Genomic DNA, 19,684 nt, shown 5'->3' on the forward strand with positions numbered 1-19,684 from the left:
TGATGAATGGTGCGGTTTGCCAGGCAGTGCACAGCGAGTATAATGGGGCCGTAACTGTATGCCAAGTTGGAATGTCCAAACTTGCTCCAGTACAAAGAGCTTTTAACACAGAGGCAGCTCAGAGCGGATATTATGATTGGCCCTGTAATTCCACACAGGAGGCAGCACACGGACCAACGTGTCTGCTAAAAATCCACCCTGAGAATTAGGAAATGCTTCAAACATCCTTGGGAACAAAAGGGGGGAAAGTTAATTCCAGCATAGTGGTCACAGTAGTAAAAAGTCTGGTGTATATTATTATATTTTTACAATATGCACTGCCCATATATTGGCTTCTCTTTGATGGCCTCCTGTTAAATCTGTTGAATTTAAAATATTTCCTCACACATACAAAGTCTTGAATAATCAGTCCCCATCTTACCCTAATGCTTTAAAGTAAAGTGCAGCAGCCAGTCTGAGACTCTGTGTTTTGTAGAAACTGCACAATAAATTTTTAAGTAAAAAAAAAAGAAAAGAAAGAAGAAGTGTGATGTAGCAAATTTGATACAAAATACAACTCGTACATGCAAATATTTTATATTCTTTTATTATTTTTGAATTTATTTTTTCCCCCATTTGATCAGGAGGTTTACTAAACACTCCATTTTCAATTCCATGTTATTAGCTTAACCTGCAAGTGCCTGGTTTTTCCAACAGAGCACTTGCCTCACAGATTAGGAACCACAAGCAAGTCTCCCGAGTCTGTAAAGGTAGAATGTGAGGCAGAGCCTTCAGCCATCACCTCCATCCCCTGTGAACCAGCTAGTTGAAAAGATCAGATATCTCTCAAAAACATCCTCCTGTTTTCTCTCCTGATGAGTCCATGTGTCCACGCAAGCCAAAAACCACATCTGTTACAACTGCCAGTTATATGTGGAGATGCGGGACGCAATTAAAGCAATGCAGATTTAATTAATTATGGTGCTCATAACAATATTAACTTGTGTGTATAGCTGGGGAAGAGACCTAAAAGTCACCTAGACTGGCAAGCGATCACTGATTGCTTTGACCACAGTCAATCTCCAAAATCATCATCTACTTCTACAGACCTATGGAGAGGTGATACATTGTTGTTATTGTTGGACAGCACTGAGCAGCTCTTTCTGTGGCGGGCTGCAGCACCCACAATGTGGGCAGAGGTCTTTCCTTCGAACTGCTGTCAGACTCCACAACAAAGACTGGAAATGACCACACACGCACAGACAGAAACACACATAACCAATAAACCATGGTAGCCTTCGCTAGTCTCGCTTATGTGCAGTGTAATCTTTCTGACAATTATTTTACATATTATTTTACTCTATTTCAGTCTTTCTCAAACTGTGTTACTTGGGCTCTCTCTGGTGATACACGGGAAATCTCTATGCAAAGATGACACAAGAGTTCCCGAAGCTCTTCTGGGAGCTGGAGTCAACCAGAAAACATTTCCTGGAGCATGAGTCCTCTATAAAGAGCAGCCTTTCCTTATCGCCAGCTACACAGCGCTGGCAGGCTCGTTTCCCTGGCCTTAAAACTGCAAAGGCGGCACGGCGCTGTCACGCTGATGGTACCACCTCATAAAATATATGGCTCTTGAAGTACCACCCTTATGAGCGACGTTAAAGTACAGTAGTATACGCTTAATTAACACCACAGAGTTTAGACAAGACAATTTTATTTTTTATATGAATGTTATGTATTGTAACTGTCATAAACAGGATGTGGTAATTGATAATAATAACAACCGTACTGCATTAAAACATTCACAGCGGGTGAGATATCTGGTCCCACCTGATGATCTACAAACCCTGCTTCTGGGTCAAAACTATTCCGCGTTTATCAAGGCAGTTGTGTTTGTAACATGTTTTAATGCTTTGTACTTTGTTCTATTTAATCTGAACAAGCCCCTAAAAAAGCAGTGATCACTGTCGGCCTCTCTCGGTTTTTATTACCACTGTTTATTTTAAAGCTCAGTTTTTAAAACCTTATGATGCAACTACAGCCCAGCCCATGTAGCAGTATATTAATTGCTAACCTTGTATTGTGGATGGATTGTCTCAGTATTTCTCCTGACTGAAGTTTGGTCTGTTTACATCAACCCGACATGTGATTGGATTTGTCCCTAAACATCGGGAACCCTCGCCTTAGCGTTCATACTCCAGACATTCCTGCAGTGTAACTAATGATGTGTGTTAACTGGCTTCATGTGTATAGGAATTTATTTTACTTATGTATTAATCACATTATTATATTGTATACTGCCTGGGTGCCACTGGATTTTAACAAGTCTCACACTCATACAGTAAGACAAATGGTGGGGGTCTAGTTAGGAAGTTGGGGGAAGCAGACAGCTCCACAGGAAGAATCTTTTGTCTCTTTGAGGACTCTGGGAGGTAGCAAGGGAGTGTGAATCTTAAGGTGTGAAACCGCTGTCTGCTGCCTTTTGTTCCTGGAGAAGGTATTTAACTGAGAGCCATGCTAGGCTCAGAGAGACTCTGCTGACCTGCCCCGCGGTCATGTAGGCTCTCCACAAGCTTGGTTGTCTGTTCTTTGTGTGTTTTGATTAAAGAATGTTAGCTACCGCTCACCGCTCGTCTGCAGGCTTTATTTAAATGGAAAACTTCCACAACACATGGATCGATAGATCTGGGTGTCATCTGCTTAGCAGTGAAAATCTATGCCATGACTTCTGATGATACTGCCTATACTGAAAACCTATACTGATGATACTGCCTATACTGAAAACACTGCATGTATAATGTGAACAGAATTGGTCCTAACACTGAACCCTGTTGAAGTCCATAATTAACCTTCCCAGTGCGGGTATATGTGTGTGTGCGTGTCTCACCCTGCCATAAATGGTATCAGCAATTGTCAGTTTTACAGAAGGAAGTGTAGACTATGGAGATGTTTGCCAACCCTAAAGTCATAAAAGTTAAGAAAAGCTCTGTGTGCAAGTTATGGTCATGCAAATGTGTCTGCCCGCCTTTCCATTTCGACAGCAAGCACGTCACTGGAAGCAGATGACATATGCAGCTGCTGAATGCCTATCGGTTGACAAATGGGACAAAATAGAGAAAAGAGCAACAGCGGAGTTCGTCCAGGAATGGGAGAAGAAAACAAACTTTAACCTCCTAAGACCCGAACTCTTTCATGGCATGCATTTTTAATTTCTCTTTATATTTGGGCAGATTGGGACCTGATGAATGTAAAAACAAAGAATTACGTGATTTTTTTTTTTTACCTGATTTTTGTTTAAGAAAAATAGGATCCAGTCTGTCTGTTGCAGGGCTAACGCACAGAGACAGGCAACCATTCGCACTCACATTCACTCCCGCATTCACACCTATGGGCAATTTAGATTGATAAATTAACCTAACCCCACAAACTGCATGTCTTTGGACTGTGGGATGGACAGTCATTCATTTCCTCTTCTGCTGGCTTCATGCCTGAAGTCTTTCATACATTCGTAAACCTGTTCAGAAAACCTGTTTCCCTTATTAACGAAGTAGGAAACATCCACTTAAGGCAGGGGTGTTAAACTCCAGGCCTCCAGGGCCGGTGTCCTGCAGGTTTTTGATGTGTCCTTGATCCAACACAGCTGACTTGAATGGCTAAAAGAGCTCCTCAAAATGTCTTGAAGTTCTCCAGAGGCCTGGTAATGAACTAATCATTAGATTTAGGTGTGTTGACCCAGGGTGAGATCTAAAACCTGCAGGACGCCGGCCCTCGAGGCCTGGGATTCGACCCCCCTGATTTAAGGCAATGTAAATATCCCAGAGAGTTGAGAGTTGAAAAGACAGTGGAGGGTCTTGATGTTGTTTTAGGGTTTTCAGGATGGGGAAAAGGGACATAATTTCCTGTCCCAAGAACACATTGCAACAACAGGGCTTCCTGTCTTGCTTCCTCCCCTTTTCTGTGAACTCTGACACCTCTTTTGAGAAGTCCCTTTTGCGTTTATTAATCCCAATATGCAGCACCAAAGGTCTCTTCAGCTGATGTGTAAAAACGTCCAGGCAACTGCGGACGTTCACTTTAACTGGGTTATAGTGGAGTCTAAAGCTCCCTGTTGATAAAGCAAATTAGTCAGCTGACAAAGCAACAACTGCTTGCTTTCTCAAATTTCTGTAAAAGGAACAAGGCCTCGTCGAGACCCATGGAAAGTAAGTACAGTCTACTTGATGCGATCAGACCGGGTCCTCTGATAGGGATGGGTATTGATAAGATTTTCACGATTCCAATTCCATTTTCGATTCTGTTTAACGATTCGATTCTTTATCGATTCTCTTATAGATTCTTTTTTTTTTTTTTTTTTTTTTAAAGGAGAACACTAAGGTCTAGGGCTGCACGATTTTGCATGAAATGAGAATCACGATTTTTTGGCTTAGAATTGAGATCACAATTCTCTCACGATTTTCTTTTCCAGTATAAATATTTATTGCACTTATTAACTGCACATCAACTTCGCAACAGTTAAGACTGAACATAAAAACAATAAATAAACATAAAAACAACAAATGTCTCGCGTTTTGCTGTTGCCGCAAAATGTACTGCTTGAAATTCCGTCTCCACCGTTGCTCGACACTGCGTGTATAGAGCAGGTAGTGCAACAATAGAAAAATAGTTGCGGGACGGCACTGTGTAGCGTTTGTCTAGGGTGTTGATCATTTTCCTAAATCCCTCGTTTTGCACAGTGTTGATGGGAGCCATACAGTGGGGCAAAAAAGTATTTAGTCAGCCACCGATTGTGCAAGTTCCCCCACCTAAAATGATGACAGAGGTCAGTAATTTGCACCAGAGGTACACTTCAACTGTGAGAGACAGAATGTGAATAAAAAATCCATGAATTCACATGGTAGGATTTGTAAAGAATTTATTCGTAAATCAGGGTGGAAAATAAGTATTTGGTCACCTCAAACAAGGAAAATCTCTGGCTCTCACAGACCTGTAACGTCTTCTGTAAGAAGCTTTTCTGTCCCCCACTCGTTACCTGTATGAATGGCACCTGTTTGAACTCATCATCTGTATAAAAGACACCTGTCCACAGCCTCAAACAGTCAGACTCCAAACGCTGCCATGGCCAAGACCAAAGAGCTTTCGAAGGACACCAGGAAAAGTATTGTAGACCTGCACCAGACTGGGAAGAGTGAATCTACAATAGGCAAGCAGCTTGGTGTGAAAAAATCAACTGTGGGAGCAATCATCAGAAAATGGAAGACATACAAGACCACTGATAATCTCCCTCGATCTGGGGCTCCACGCAAGATCTCATCCCGTGGGGTCAAAATGATCATGAGAACGGTGAGCTGGGCGATATGAGATTTTTTCATATCACGATATGTTTTTTTCATTTCAGGCGATAACGATATCTATCACGATATAAGCCAAATAACTATATTTGTAAGATTTAAATGTGCCGTTGCTCACAAGTAAAATGTGAAATAATCAGCAGCTTGTTTTGATTTAAATATTTATTTCTCATAATAAGTTCAACAGGGTAGATGTACTTAAGGAACATGAGACTTTTTCAGATAAATAAAGGCAAATATTGCAAACTACACAAAAGGCAGCCGCTAAAGCGTTTAAGTTTCAAAATAGAACAAACGAAACAGACTAAATTGTCAATTCCACTTAGAAACAAAATATTAATTCTAAAAATAAATCTTAGTTTGTTTTACAGAAGAACAGACAAAACTGACTAACTTTTGTCAGTATCAAATAAACTGAGAACTAAAAGGAAATTCTCAATCTCTCCTTGTTGTATAGCTTAGCTTTTCAAACAGTTTTAACAGTTACTTTAGTCTGACAAAAGCCGAATGACGAATTAGCGCTTCCAGTCAGAGACTGAGGCTACGTCCACACGTACACGGGTATTTTTGAAAACGGAGATTTTCCGTTTTCGTTTTAAAAAATAATCCCGTCCACACATAAAGGCAGAAATGAAGGAAAACGCTGCTATGAACATGCCAAAGCAGCAGGTGGCGCTAGATTCCTAACCGTGCAGAAATGTTGGCCAATCAGAAGTCTAGAAGCCTCGGTGGGAAAAAGTAAACAAAGCTGGGGCATAGAAGCAGAACCGAGTCGTATGTGTGGAGGGACAGTAACTGTGTGTATATGTAAGCATTTAAACACTGCAGAGAGTAGAATTAACAGTAACAGTATTGTAGAAATTCATTTCACCGAAACAATAACGTGGCGCACAGTGTGACGCATGCACCAGTTTATTGTATTTCCAGACTTGCTTTCGGCACAATTTACAGTGCACGCTACTCTGTTTTTTGTCAGACTTGAAATAGCCGAAATACCTTCACACTACGGAACTTCTTTGGCTCTTCTGTTTGACAATCTCTCCGGCATTGGAACCATCATCTGTTTTCTCTTCGGTCACGCTCGGTTGATTTTTCTAGTCGGCACACTCATTTCCTCCATTACCCGCTGGCTGCTTCCCAAACAAACACACGTGCGGCTTGGCACTTGTGCTGTATGTAACAAGTCACGCGATGTGACGCTGCGGCTGTGATTGGTTCGGCTCTGCGCTACTTAATTTGGAATGGCTGACCTTTTTTTTTTTTTTTTTTAAGAGGACAAGAGCGGCAAGGTCTATCGCGATAGCTTAATTTCTCTATTGAGTATAAGTTATATCGCGATACATATCGTTATCGTTCTATCGCCCAGCTCTATGAGAACGGTGGAAAGATCCCAGAACCACACGGGGGGACCTGGTGAATGACCTGCAGAGAGCTGGGACCAAAGTAACAAAGGTGTAGTGGCAATTCCTTTACTTTTGAATGATCAAACGTCCCACAACTTAAAGTCCACAAGCCACTGCTGCACTGAGGTAATATTTCGTACGCAGGCAAAAGAAGTCCATTGTCCAAACCTTTTAGTTGAGAGTTTTGGTTTTGGTTTATTTATCCATTTGGCAAGCAATAACAAGATCCTTCCTACTGCTTCTCCTGCTCTGGTAAAAAAAACCATAGGCCCACCCCAATGCATGCTGGTCCTATACCAGTCTCTTTATTTATAGAAACAAAATGGCCCTACAGCTCTTACTGACTAATTTAACAAAATAACAACAAACAAATCATTTAAAACAAAATATTAACCGACAAATAAACCCCAAAATATAAATAAACTAACAAACTTTAACTAATTTCAAAATAATAAAAAATAAAGAACAAATAGCTCCAACACTCCGGCCCCTAATTGTGCATACTATCACAATTACTTTAAAGTCCCAAAAGGAGGAGCTATTCCCTTAAACAAATCCTTAATTTTCATTGATGATTTTCTTCACGATGAGGCTTCCAGTAGCAAAATAAGTTTTGTCACTGGCCTTTCCAAAACACTGGTCCTTGTTTGTAGTCTCACAGAACGCACCAAGCCTTTTGCATCCTGGTTTACATTTAAGACTTTCGCCATCATCCATGATCCTCTTGGAGCTGTAGCGTCTGCAATTAAAACAACATCTCCAGGTATAAGACATCTTTTAGTCCTCATCCATTTTTGTCTTTCTTGCATCAGAGGTAGGTACTCAGAAAGCCATCTCTTCCAGAACAACTCTGCCATGTACTGTACCTGTTTCCACCTTTTCCTGACATGCAAATCACTTGGATGAAACAGTCCTGGTGGAAAAACTGGTTTATTTTTCAGCAACAACAAGTGATTGGGTGTCAGTGCTTCAAGATCATTTGAGTCATCTGAAACTTTAGTAATGGGTCTGTCGTTCATTATAGCTTCAACCTCACAGAAGACTGTGTGGAGTCCTTCATCATCCAGAACTTGCTCCTTAAGAACTGAGGCTAAAATATTCTTTATTGAACGAATGAGACGCTCCCACACACCACCTTGGTGAGAGGCTGCTGGAATGTTGAAGTTCCATTTCATGCCATCCTGAACAAAAGCCTTTTGAATTTTGGCATGGTCCAGCTCAGTCAAACTTTCTTTCAACTCTCGATTCGCCCCAACAAAATTTGTAGCATTATCAGATCTGATGGTCGAAACTGGGCCTCGTCTACAGATGAACCTCCTCACAGCATTTATACAAGAGTCTGTATCAAGTGTACATGCAATCTCCAGATGTACTGCACGACTGGTGAAACAAGTAAAAAGAACTCCATACCTTTTAAGGAGACTTCGTCCTCTTTTAACACTTATAGGTCCAAAATAGTCCACTCCAACCTTTGTGAATGGAGCTATGTCTGGCAGGACTCTCTCTTCAGGCAGATCCGCCATCTTTTGTTCAACAAACTTTCCTCTGTTGCGTCTACACGTGATACAACGAGAGATAATTTTCCTGGCAGCAGAATTTGCATTTAATATCCAGTAATTTTGTCTTAGTTTTGACAACATGTGTGCTCTTCCTGCATGTCCCAACCTTTGATGGATATGGCGTAAAATCAGTGTTGACACATGCATATCTTTTGTCAAAATTACAGGATGCTTTAATTCCATAGGCATGGCTGCTTTATTCAATCGGCCACCCACTCTGAGGATTCCTGCATCCAACACTGGATCAAGTTTGTAGAGACAATTTCCCTTAGAGACTCCTTTGAGGCCATTGCAGATTAAAGCCATTTCAGTCGTAAATTTTTATTGTCCTCTTGGATTATTTCAAACTTTATAAAGATGCACAGCACACTGAGAGTCCATAGCCTAAAGTACAAACATGACATCCATTTACCTGCCTTTTGCAGCGAACAAACATTTCCACAGAGGGCGTTGGCATGTTTCAATTAGCGATCCAATTTTGCACCAATTTAGTACGTCAAAACTCAGTTCATCAGTCTTTGTAGTGATATAATGTCTTTAAACTCCAATAGCTTCACCGTTTTCCTTTACGGCTTAAACAATATTATCACTCACCAGCTTTGATGAACGAGTGACATGTTGATCCAGGCCTCAACATCAAATCCGTCTGGATTACTCACCAGACGATCCAATAACTTTTATTCGAGTTCGACGGTGATCCTTGAAATCCTTATATCCATTAATGAAGGATTATTCCTTTGTCCACGGGAAGGTTTTTTACTTTGTGTAGTGGCAATTCCTTTACTTTTGAATGATCAAACGTCCCACAACTTAAAGTCCACAAGCCACTGCTGCACTGAGGTAATATTTCGTACGCAGGCAAAAGAAGTCCATTGTCCAAACCTTTTAGTTGAGAGTTTTGGTTTTGGTTTATTTATCCATTTGGCAAGCAATAACAAGATCCTTCCTACTGCTTCTCCTGCTCTGGTAAAAAACCATAGGCCCACCCCAATGCATGCTGGTCCTATACCAGTCTCTTTATTTATAGAAACAAAATGGCCCTACAGCTCTTACTGACTAATTTAACAAAATAACAACAAACAAAACAAATCATTTAAAACAAAATATTAACCGACAAATAAACCCCAAAATATAAATAAACTAACAAACTTTAACTAATTTCAAAATAATAAAAAATAAAGAACAAATAGCTCCAACAAAAGGTCACCATCAGTAACACACTACAACGGCAGGGAATCAAATCCCGCAGTGCCAGACGTGTTCCGCTGCTGAAGCCAGTGCATGTCCAGGCCCATCTGAAGTTTGCCAGAGAGCACATGGATGATACAGCAGAGGATTGGGAGAATGTCATGTGGTCAGATGAAACCAAAGTAGAACTTTTTGGTATAAACTCAACTCGTCGTGTTTGGAGGAAGAAGAATACTGAGTTGCATCCCAAGAACACCATACCTACTGTGAAGCATGGGGGTGGAAACATCATGCTATGGGGCTGTTTTTCTGCCAAGGGGACAGGACGACTGATCCGTGTTAAGGACAGAATGAATGGGGCCATGTATCGTGAGATTTTGAGCCAAAACCTCCTTCCATCAGTGAGAACTTTGAAGATGAAACGAGGCTGGGTCTTCCAACATGACAATGATCCAAAACACACCGCCCGGGCAACAAAGTCCTGGAGTGGCCTAGCCAGTCTCCAGACCTCAACCCCATAGAAAATCTGTGGCGGGAGTTGAAAGTCCGTGTTGCTCGGCGACAGCCCCAAAACATCACTGCTCTCGAGAAGATCTGCATGGAGGAATGGGCCAAAATACCAGCTACTGTGTGTGCAAACCTGGTAAAGACCTATAGTAAACGTTTGACCTCTGTTATTGCCAACAAAGGTTATGTTACAAAGTATTGAGTTGTATTTTTGTTATTGACCAAATACTTATTTTCCACCCTGATTTACGAATAAATTCTTTACAAATCCTACCATGTGGATTCATGGATTTTTTTTTTTTTTCACATTCTGTCTCTCACAGTTGAAGTGTACCTCTGGTGCAAATTACTGACCTCTGTCATTATTTTAGGTGGGGGAACTTGCACAATCGGTGGCTGACTAAATACTTTTTTGCCCCACTGTATCTTTGGTCAGGTGATAAGTAATAGCCTCCGTAATTTCTTTGTGCCTGCGGGAGTTCGACGTGAAGCGCTATATAAGGTTCCCGTTATTGATGTTTGGGTGGTTGACCGGGACGGATTTTCTCCTGTCACTTTCTCGTCATCCCTGACGTGCTCTCCGTTGTTTTTTCCCCTGCTAATTTTAGCAGCCAGCTTCTGTATCACGTGGTATAAGGCTCCACCCTTGTCATTTGTTGAGCAGGAAGAGTGAGCGCTTGTTTTCATGCAGATTACGTCCCGGATCAAAATGAGGTACAATCGTCATCTTTTTTTCTTTTTAAATCGTTGTCATTCGGAAATGAGATCGCACATAAGTATGAATCGAGATCGCGATTTTCTAACGATTAATCGTGCAGCCCTAGCGCACAGTAATGGCAGGTTTTGTAATAAGGCAGATCGCGCTAACATAATATGCACTGTTAGTTGATTATTTACCTGCCGCATTAACGGGAGAGGACGTGCAAATGTTACCGCTGCTGCTTGGTTGAGATTCACGAGTCAGGAGCGGAATTAAAAACACGACATTCATTTAAGGTTATCGTGTGTTTTGTGAGCAAATGCTTTTGCATATTCCTAGTGTTTCCTCCCTTAAATGAAATATCTACTTTGCAAGTATTGCAAGTTGCCCTGTTGTCTTCCGTTCTCGTAAAGTATAATCAAACTTTTTAGTGTTTGAGCCGCTTAGGCGCTGTGTTTCCTGCCAGGTAAATGACGCTCCGCAACGTGGTGACGTCATTCGGGGTGACTGGAATCGATAAGGGAATCGTTTGCAAAAATGGCAAACAATTCCAAGGAATTGAAACAGTGGGAACCGGTTCTCAACAAGAACCGGTTTTCGATACCCATCCCCATCCTCTGATGTAATAAACTCTTTGGCTCACAAAGGTTTCATTACACTTGCAGTAATGAGCTCAGCTGTTACAGACTCTGGGAAAGTTTCACTTTGTATATAATAAAGAACAGCTCTAATGACTGTTATACCATCAATATTACATTTTAGTTAGAGGGGAAAAAGCAAAACTACAAACACTTGTTTGTAGTTGCAAATTTAAGTTAAATTCTTGCACTCTTGAGCCCTGCACACAGCAGCTGTTGCCTTCCCCACCGTCTTTCATATCACTAACAATTCCCCCTCTCTTTTAGATTCTTGTTAAAACTGCAGAGCCTCATATGCTTCCTCTAATGTAAAAAAACAAGGTGAAAATACTAAGAAGAAAAATAAGTCAAATTAAGGTATTATTGATCATATCTGCTTTTCTTTATAAACTGTTTTATTTTTGGATGATTTCTTGTATTGTCAGTTTCTTCCTGTGATATAGCTAAATAAACTGCTTCACTTCAATACAAAACTGTTGACCAATAGTCTACTTATCCCAACAGATAAGATATTCAACAGTCCAAAGTTTTGTTTAACCTTCCTGTGTTCCTATATTTACACGCAAATTTACATGTTTCAGGAGAGACATCCGCCACGTCCAAATCTGGATCCACATACCGGTTTACTGCAGCAGTAATAATATGCTTACCATGAATTTACATTGATAAGGTTAGAATGACTTTTAATGCCATTATTGATTCATTTTAAAGGCCTAATTCTTTCTTGTTGAACTCACTGACTCCTGATCAATGTGTGAACTCCCATCTAAAATGAATATCGAGCACCTTGTTGATGCACAATGTTCATTCACAAAGGAACAAAGTAAACACTAAGCACAATCCTTTCTTAGATACCAGGACTGTAGGAGTATTTAAGTTGCCTTAAGTATAACAGAGACAGGACTTTATTTCTGCCATTTTCAGAAGTATTGCTGAACTGAAATAGGAAAGAAAGTGTGTCAAGCTCTTAAAAGTTTATGAAGGTAAAAGCCACATGTGCGTTTCTGAGCCTTTGAGAGGACAGTGACTGATATAAAATTCCTTGGGTCCAAGTCTGAACCCTTAAACATCTCTTTGAAGAAGGAAGGATCAGCCACGTTGTCCTAAAATTGCACTTTGTACAATCCTCGTGAATTACACACTACACCAACAGTCAGAAACGCATTCCCTAGTCTTTCATAAAACACGCCAACTCCAAATTCAAAACCTTGTATTTATCTTCAAACAGTCCCTACTGAGTAAAAAACATTCTGACTTTCAGAAATGTAACTTACAGCGTTCCTCACAAAGATAGACGATCGACTATACACACAGAACATTTTAACAGCAATACAGCACAGGAAGAAGAGGGGCTAAAAAAAAGCTTGCTCTCATATCCGGTACAGGAAGGCTTGACTCACAGGCATGATTTTTTTTGGGGTGGGATCTTTATTACATATTTTTACTGAACCTAAACGTGTCATTGTCCTGTTTCTCTACATAATGGCTGTCCTTGTAGTCTGACAGTCCATTTTATAAAAAGACAACATCTATTCAGCATTAAGTATTGCCACACAAAAATCCTCTGACTCTGAATGTTTGGTGAAGAAATGAAAATGGATTCAGGAAAATGAGCAGACAGTCTGTAAAAATCGACTTAGTCAGATTTAGTCAGGCCTCTATAATTACTTTAGCCCCAACCCAGTCTAAAAAAAACAAACAAAAAAAAACAAAACACTAAATGACCACACAACCTGCTCCACTGACCATCATTATATTACATTCAAGTGTACCATTTCAGTTGTCACATAAACATAAATATCACAGACAGTCCCAAACATAATTACAGAGTGAGTTTTACTGGTCTGGCACACCTATGATCAAAGTGGGCTGTAGCGGGTCCTCGATATAAAATGAACCACAATTCTGTCACTTCTTTGAAGTTTTGAACATAAATCACTGATTTTTTTTGTTCTACCATTTGACTATAAACAAGACAAAGCAGGGGAGCAATAATAACTGGGACTGTAAAATTAAATACAAGACAGTCAGTATCATAGACATGGCTATCTGTCCGTGCCCCTTCTTCTGGAAATCAACAGCTAGTTTACAAGAAATACATAATCGGTTATGGTAAAATGTTATGACTGTATGGAACACAGTGACCTTGAAAGTAATATATTCTGAGCCCTGTCAGTTCAAAATAATTTGTAGAAGTCTTGATGTGTTTGTCTCTTCACCCTCTGATTGCTTTCTTCTTCTTCTTTTAAATTCTCTCACCAGGTGGCAAATGGTCTCTCTCCCGTCAGCACTGGCCTTTCCCTTCAGTTACTTTTTGTAGTGTTGTTTAATTATTATTTAATTTAGAATTTATTGCAATACCTTTTTTCTGCTTACTGACATTAACTTAGAGGATAAGCCTGAATGACGGTTGGTTCCAGGCCTTTTCCCTCTTTTGTTTGATTTTGCCATTGTGCCATCTCCCTTATTTGTGTTTAAGTGTCTTGGGTTCCTTTAATCCATGAATTTAGAGACCACAACAAAAGGTACACGATGAAGCCACAAATACTACTTGCCAAAGACCTGCAGAGCAACCGAAAATAGGGACGCATCAGGTATCATACAGACTCCAGTAGCACAACTGGTATCTCTGACACTCTGCTGATCTAATTTAATTAAATGGAATTTAGGGTTATTATATGCACATCCATCTTGCATAGGCGGCGCCCGCTGCATTTCAAGAATTAGAGCCAACACAAAAACAACAAATAGTCAGCAGTCCAGGAGCATTTTACACTACCACGCCAAGGTCTGTTTATTTGTTTGCCATAGTTCATGACCTGATTGTGATGAGGCAAACAAACACTGGTCTAGTGAGCTGATGAGGAGGCACATCGCCCTAAAACTGACTGGAAAACTTCTATTGATCCTACAGTTTCATGATGAGATGTCAACAACAACTAAGTGATTAACTGCTATTACAGCGATACTGCAATACATAATATTGACAGCCAGGGGAAGATGACAAAAAATTATATTTAGCACAGTTGCTCTGTTGTGTGTGTTTTGCTGTAATGCTAAATGTCCTGAGGATTAATAATTAGATTTATGTTGATAAGGTGTCAGGGATAAAACTGCTGATTGTTTCCAGGATGTCAACAGGAAACGCTGTAATGAAGAAGTGCTACGCACAGACAATCGCAGGCTACCAGCAGACTAATATCACAGAGATGATAACAACCTGGAGTCAAAACAGGCCACACTGTCAACATCACAAATATTACAGCAGCTGCTCTATATAAACACTTGATGGTCTTTTACCAGTAACCCTAACGCTGAACTCTACAGTAGGGCAACAATACACCAAGAAAACCTCGACACATAATATAATATTGTTAAAGCACTAGCAGACAACAGGCCAACTCCACTCCAAGAACACATTAAATGCACACAAAGCAGCCGAGCACCACCAACTGTAATCTATAAAGACTCTCAGTAAGATAACTACAGACTAGCGATACACTGAAGTTAGATGTGGGAGGAAAATAACACAGTAGAGTGCAGCTACGTGTAAATACACCAAACTGAGCGCAGCATAATAGAGAAGTACTATTAAATATACATTTTATGTATGTATGACTGACATTTCTCCTTAACTTCCTATTCAAAGAAGTTCTTTTTTTCGATAGCGTGGTGTACAACAAGCTATAACTAGACTTTTTTTTACTTTTACATTCTTCGCTCCATGCTTATCAGTATTTATCCTCGGGGTTGTAAATAAGGACACCGGTTTACTTGTAAAACTATCATGCAAATACATTATTTTGCTTGACTAAGCATTATGAAGGCTAAGTAACTTGTACAGTTTTTGATGACGCTTCTGTATGGAACCAACTGAAGGCTTTACTGGATGTCCCACACTGTTACTGTTAGTGTAGTCTTTGAGGGGGCGGCATTACATGAACCTTCTGGTAAGGCCCTCATTTCCTCATAAATAGATGGGTGGGCGGACAGACTTCTGACAAACTAATGAATATTACAGGAGTAATATGAGCGATAAGTAAAGTCTATGAGGCAAGCTACAACACACAGGATCACAAGACTATAGACATACTGTAAACATCCATTAGGTAAAATATATTAAAAGTACAATAAAAACAATCAGTCCGTTTAAACAGATAAACTACAGCAATATTTCAGGAATACATGAAGCAGGCCATTATAGCTAAAGGTACATCAAATACTGCAGAAAGGCATAGAAGTTGACAAATGAGAATATTCTAACACCACCATGAAAATCGTTATTATTATGTAGGACAAGCAAAAATAAGCTAAAATATGATAGGGATGCAGATATAAAGACCAGAGCAAAGTTCTAAAATAATTTTAAGGAAGTACTTTGTAGTAAGTTGTGGTTCCTTAAAATTGGATATACAAAGAACTGCAACTGCATGTCCCCCAGCAGCAGACGGGCAGCTACAAAAATAGAAAAGTACAGACCTCAAGTCTGAAGGTATTTGTCCCCAACCCACCCCCAACGTTATCTGCCTCCTTCTAAAGTATCTCACGCCTTTTCCTTTCCTTTAGAAATCACAACACAAACAAGCAATCCACGTCAAGAGAAAAACAGCACAATCCGGAGTAAACCTGGCTTCAAAATGCGTTAAGTTTTGGTGGAAACTTTAAGAAGTTTCTAGCCCGAGTTACGAACACGCCGTTACTCAGAATGATTGATACACGGCTTTAGACACATAACGAGCCAGTAAACAGCCGGTAAAACCGCACAAAGCTCCGAGAAGAACAAACCGAAAAACACTTACACGAAGGAGCAGCAGCTGCAATAGACACCAGTTAGATTTTCTTCCTTTCTGTTAGAGGAGCAGCAGAGCTGAGGGCATGATGATGCAGAACAGAGACCCCACCCACCGGGAGGGGAGGGGCTTGGCGAAAGAGGAGATTTTTTTTACCACCCAAAAACATTTTTTCTTTCTAACGGTGCGGTTTTTTGGGTGTGTTTGTGTTACAGGCGTGTTGCAGTGTTGAATCTTTTTACAAAATGGATGCAAAGATTTTACAGATTTATCTGGTTAGGCCTTCTCGGCTTTGTTGAGAAAAAGCAAGGAGATAAAATCCAACAATAGGTTCAAGTTTAGGTTCTTAGATCAGGTTTGACTTGTGTTAATTAAACATGAGTTATGAGCTTATTAGGTTAATTTAGGTTATTTTTAGGTAACCTGTAGCTAGTTTTCAAGAATTAATACAAGTCAAAGTAATTTATCTATGAACTGAAATAAACTTGTGTGTATTTCCCCATAAAGAGAAGGAAGAGAGAAAAAAAGAAGCTTCAGTAATTTTATCTGTAGTTCAGTCAGCTGAAGTCTTAGAAACTTAATTGGGCTGTAATTAGCCCATATTTTAATGTCATACGTTTCATTCCAGTGGTTTTTGGCACTCACATTTATGAGTTTCTGTTCATTTTGTTTTTAAGCTGCAGATCAGGCTAGGCCATAAATTTAGCTAGCTAATATATTATCACTCTGTAAACAATTACCAATAATAGTGGGACAGAGTGTTCAGCAATGTTCACTGAAGGGCTGTACTTTAAATGCTTTTAAATGTAGATGTAATTTACAATGGCATTTGGGAACTATAGGAGCCTGTGATATACTACTACAATATTTCTCAGACTGCCCTGTAATTGTTCTAGAAATGAATTCTGTTTAAATATGTTACCAGATTACTTCAGTTTCTCCTTAACCAAACTCCATTCAAACCAAACTCCATTCAAATCAAATCAAATCACTTTTATTACTTTTATCACTTTTATTTTTATTTGCCTACTGGTGTTGGCCAGAGGGGCCGATGGCGCGATATGGCAGCCTCGCTTCTGTCAGTCTGCCCCAGGGCAGCTGTGGCTACAACCGTAGCTGCCTCCACCAGTGTGTGAATGCGAGAGTGAATGAATAGTGGCATTGTAAAGCGCTTTGGGTGCCTTGAAAAGCGCTATATAAATCCAATCCATAATAATAATAATAATAATTATAATAATAATAATTATTATTATTATTATTATCATATTATCATATATTATTATATAATAATAATTATTATTATTATTATTATCACATCACATGTGCATGTGCACTGGTACAGTACATGCGAGTGAAATTCTTGTGTGCGAGCTTCACAAGCAACAGAGGTGTGCAAAAAAAAATACAATAACATAAAACAAGCAAAATATAAGAATGGCTAAATCTGAGAGTAATAAATATATGTACAATATAAGAGTGTATGCATTACTGGGTGTGTATACTAAATAGGTTTTTCTACGTGTGTGTGTGTGTGCGCGTGTATATATATATATTTTACAAATTAAGTAGAGTAAACAATAAAATAAAATATATAAAATATACAGAGGTTGGTAGTTGAACATGTGCAAAACAAATGGCATTTATCTGAGAATGTCCAAATGTGACCACCACATTAAAACGAGATTAGACACTCTGACAAACACTGGAAGGAGACTGAGAAGCAAATGAGGTACTCTGCTGAAATAAATGAAAGTGATGACAAAGCAAGTAACATAAATAGATCACACAAAACAAATGACTACCAAAATAAAACAGGAACACCTGAACAGGGAATCACAGAACACAGAGATGACATTTTGATAACAAGATATAAACAAAAACTCTAGACACTAACACTAAGTTTGATTAAACCAGTCTGACATTAATCAAAAGGAGGAGATTTAAAAAAAAAAAAAGAAGAAAAAAAAAAAAGAGCATACACACTTACACCCCAAAAACATAGAAACCTAGATTACATGGACAAAAATATAAAAAAAAATCACCTTAAAAAAATGCACAGTGAGGACGTAGAAGAACAAAACTCAGTTATCGCTTCAAATTTTTTAAATTCCAGGGCCTCTTGCAAGAAGCTGCTGGGTGGGGCTTCTGCGCCCCCATTAAAAGCTGTGCGTCTGAGATAACTATAGTAGTGATCGTTGCTCTCTATGACATCACATATGGCTGAGAGTAAAAAAAAAAGACTCAAAGAGAGAGTTTATAGCGGTCTAAAACCTGAACCTTTGGTTTAAAGGGATTAATTGAACACCCACTGAACATTCTTTTTAATGTTGCCCATAATTAATATGAAAATCCGCTATTGCAAAATAATGTGATCAAAAACAAGGAAAACAGGCTCTTTTTAACCATAATGGCTGCTGGGGTTAATGACGAGGCTGATTGTATTTTAACGGTTAACGGGAGCGAAGCAGTAAATGTTTCCCCTTGAGGCCTCAGTAGGTTAATATAGCCATGTAGGCAGACAAAGCACTGCAGTGTTGTTTTGTTTGCCTAACATTTATATTTTTAACATTACAAACAGGTTTTGTGGAGAACTACCTGACCTTTTGTAAAATGTAAAACACATTCACATGGAGCTTTGTCTTAGGAGTAAATTAAAACTTTGACAGCAACACTTCCTCTGTCTCAGCCTTCACACTACAGACAAAAAGGACTGAAATACAAATAGAGAATCACATGAGAGATAGTTCATGGCGCCTTCTGCACACGTGTCTCTGTCTCACATGTGTGACTTCCTGTGAGATAACTATATCAACACTTAAAGGACTAGATGGCAGACACATCGTTATACGACAGGAAAAAGAAAACAAATGAGACAGGCTTCAGCATTTCCCTCCAGCTGATAAGGAATGCCTCCAGAAAAACAGCAGTTTAGCTGTTTTTTGTTTGTTTTTGAGGTGCTGTACTGCAGAAAAGGGCATCTCACAGTTGATCTGATGGTGATGTCTGCACAATGTCAGACTGCACAGAGACAAGGTTTAAGGATTTAATCCAAATGAATTAAAGTAAGTGACAGTGACAGATAAACGAGAGACAGCACAGCTTTCCACTTTTCGCTCCTCAGTTTTATTCCTTTTGCTAAACAACACAAACAACCGTAAACACTCGGAGATTTTCCCAGAGTCATTTCACACTTTTTGAGCAGAAATTACACAAAATAGTAAATTTTTTACAGATGGTATTTCACTTACTTACTTAAGGCAAGGCAAGGCAAGTTTATTTGTATAGCACAATTCAACAACAAGGTGATTCAAAGTGCTTTACAGAGACATTAGAAACAAAAACAAATAAAAAGCATGATTTAAAATTGATTCGTTTGTTTGTTTGCTTGTTTTAATTAACAAACAAACAAAACAGTATATAAAATCAAAACAGATAAAATCAGAACAGTAGATAAAATCAGTAGTTAACTGTAAGTTTTGAAATTTAAGCTTAAAAGTGTGGATTTGGTGCTTTATTCAAATGCAGCTGAGAACAGGTGAGTCTTCAACCTGGATTTAAATAAACTGAGTGTT

The 19,684-nt window shown here is 39.3% G+C and overlaps 1 protein-coding gene across 2 annotated transcripts in view; it reads right to left on the minus strand.

The window, feature by feature from the left end:
• Window positions 1-16,213, minus strand: part of st3gal8 (ST3 beta-galactoside alpha-2,3-sialyltransferase 8) — a 33,766-nt gene extending 17,553 nt beyond the window's left edge. For both annotated transcript variants that reach the window (XM_085457341.1, XM_085457340.1), the window contains exon 1: window positions 16,122-16,213. The gene's annotated coding sequence lies outside the window, so the exon portion shown is untranslated. The remainder of the gene's footprint in view (window positions 1-16,121) is intronic.
• Between the last annotated feature and the right edge of the window lie 3,471 nt (window positions 16,214-19,684).

This window comes from Copadichromis virginalis, linkage group LG5 (assembly GCF_057382275.1).
Source record: "Copadichromis virginalis isolate Kocher_CV1m ecotype Utaka linkage group LG5, C_Virginalis_male_GT1.1, whole genome shotgun sequence".
Classification (NCBI taxonomy): domain Eukaryota; kingdom Metazoa; phylum Chordata; class Actinopteri; order Cichliformes; family Cichlidae; genus Copadichromis; species Copadichromis virginalis.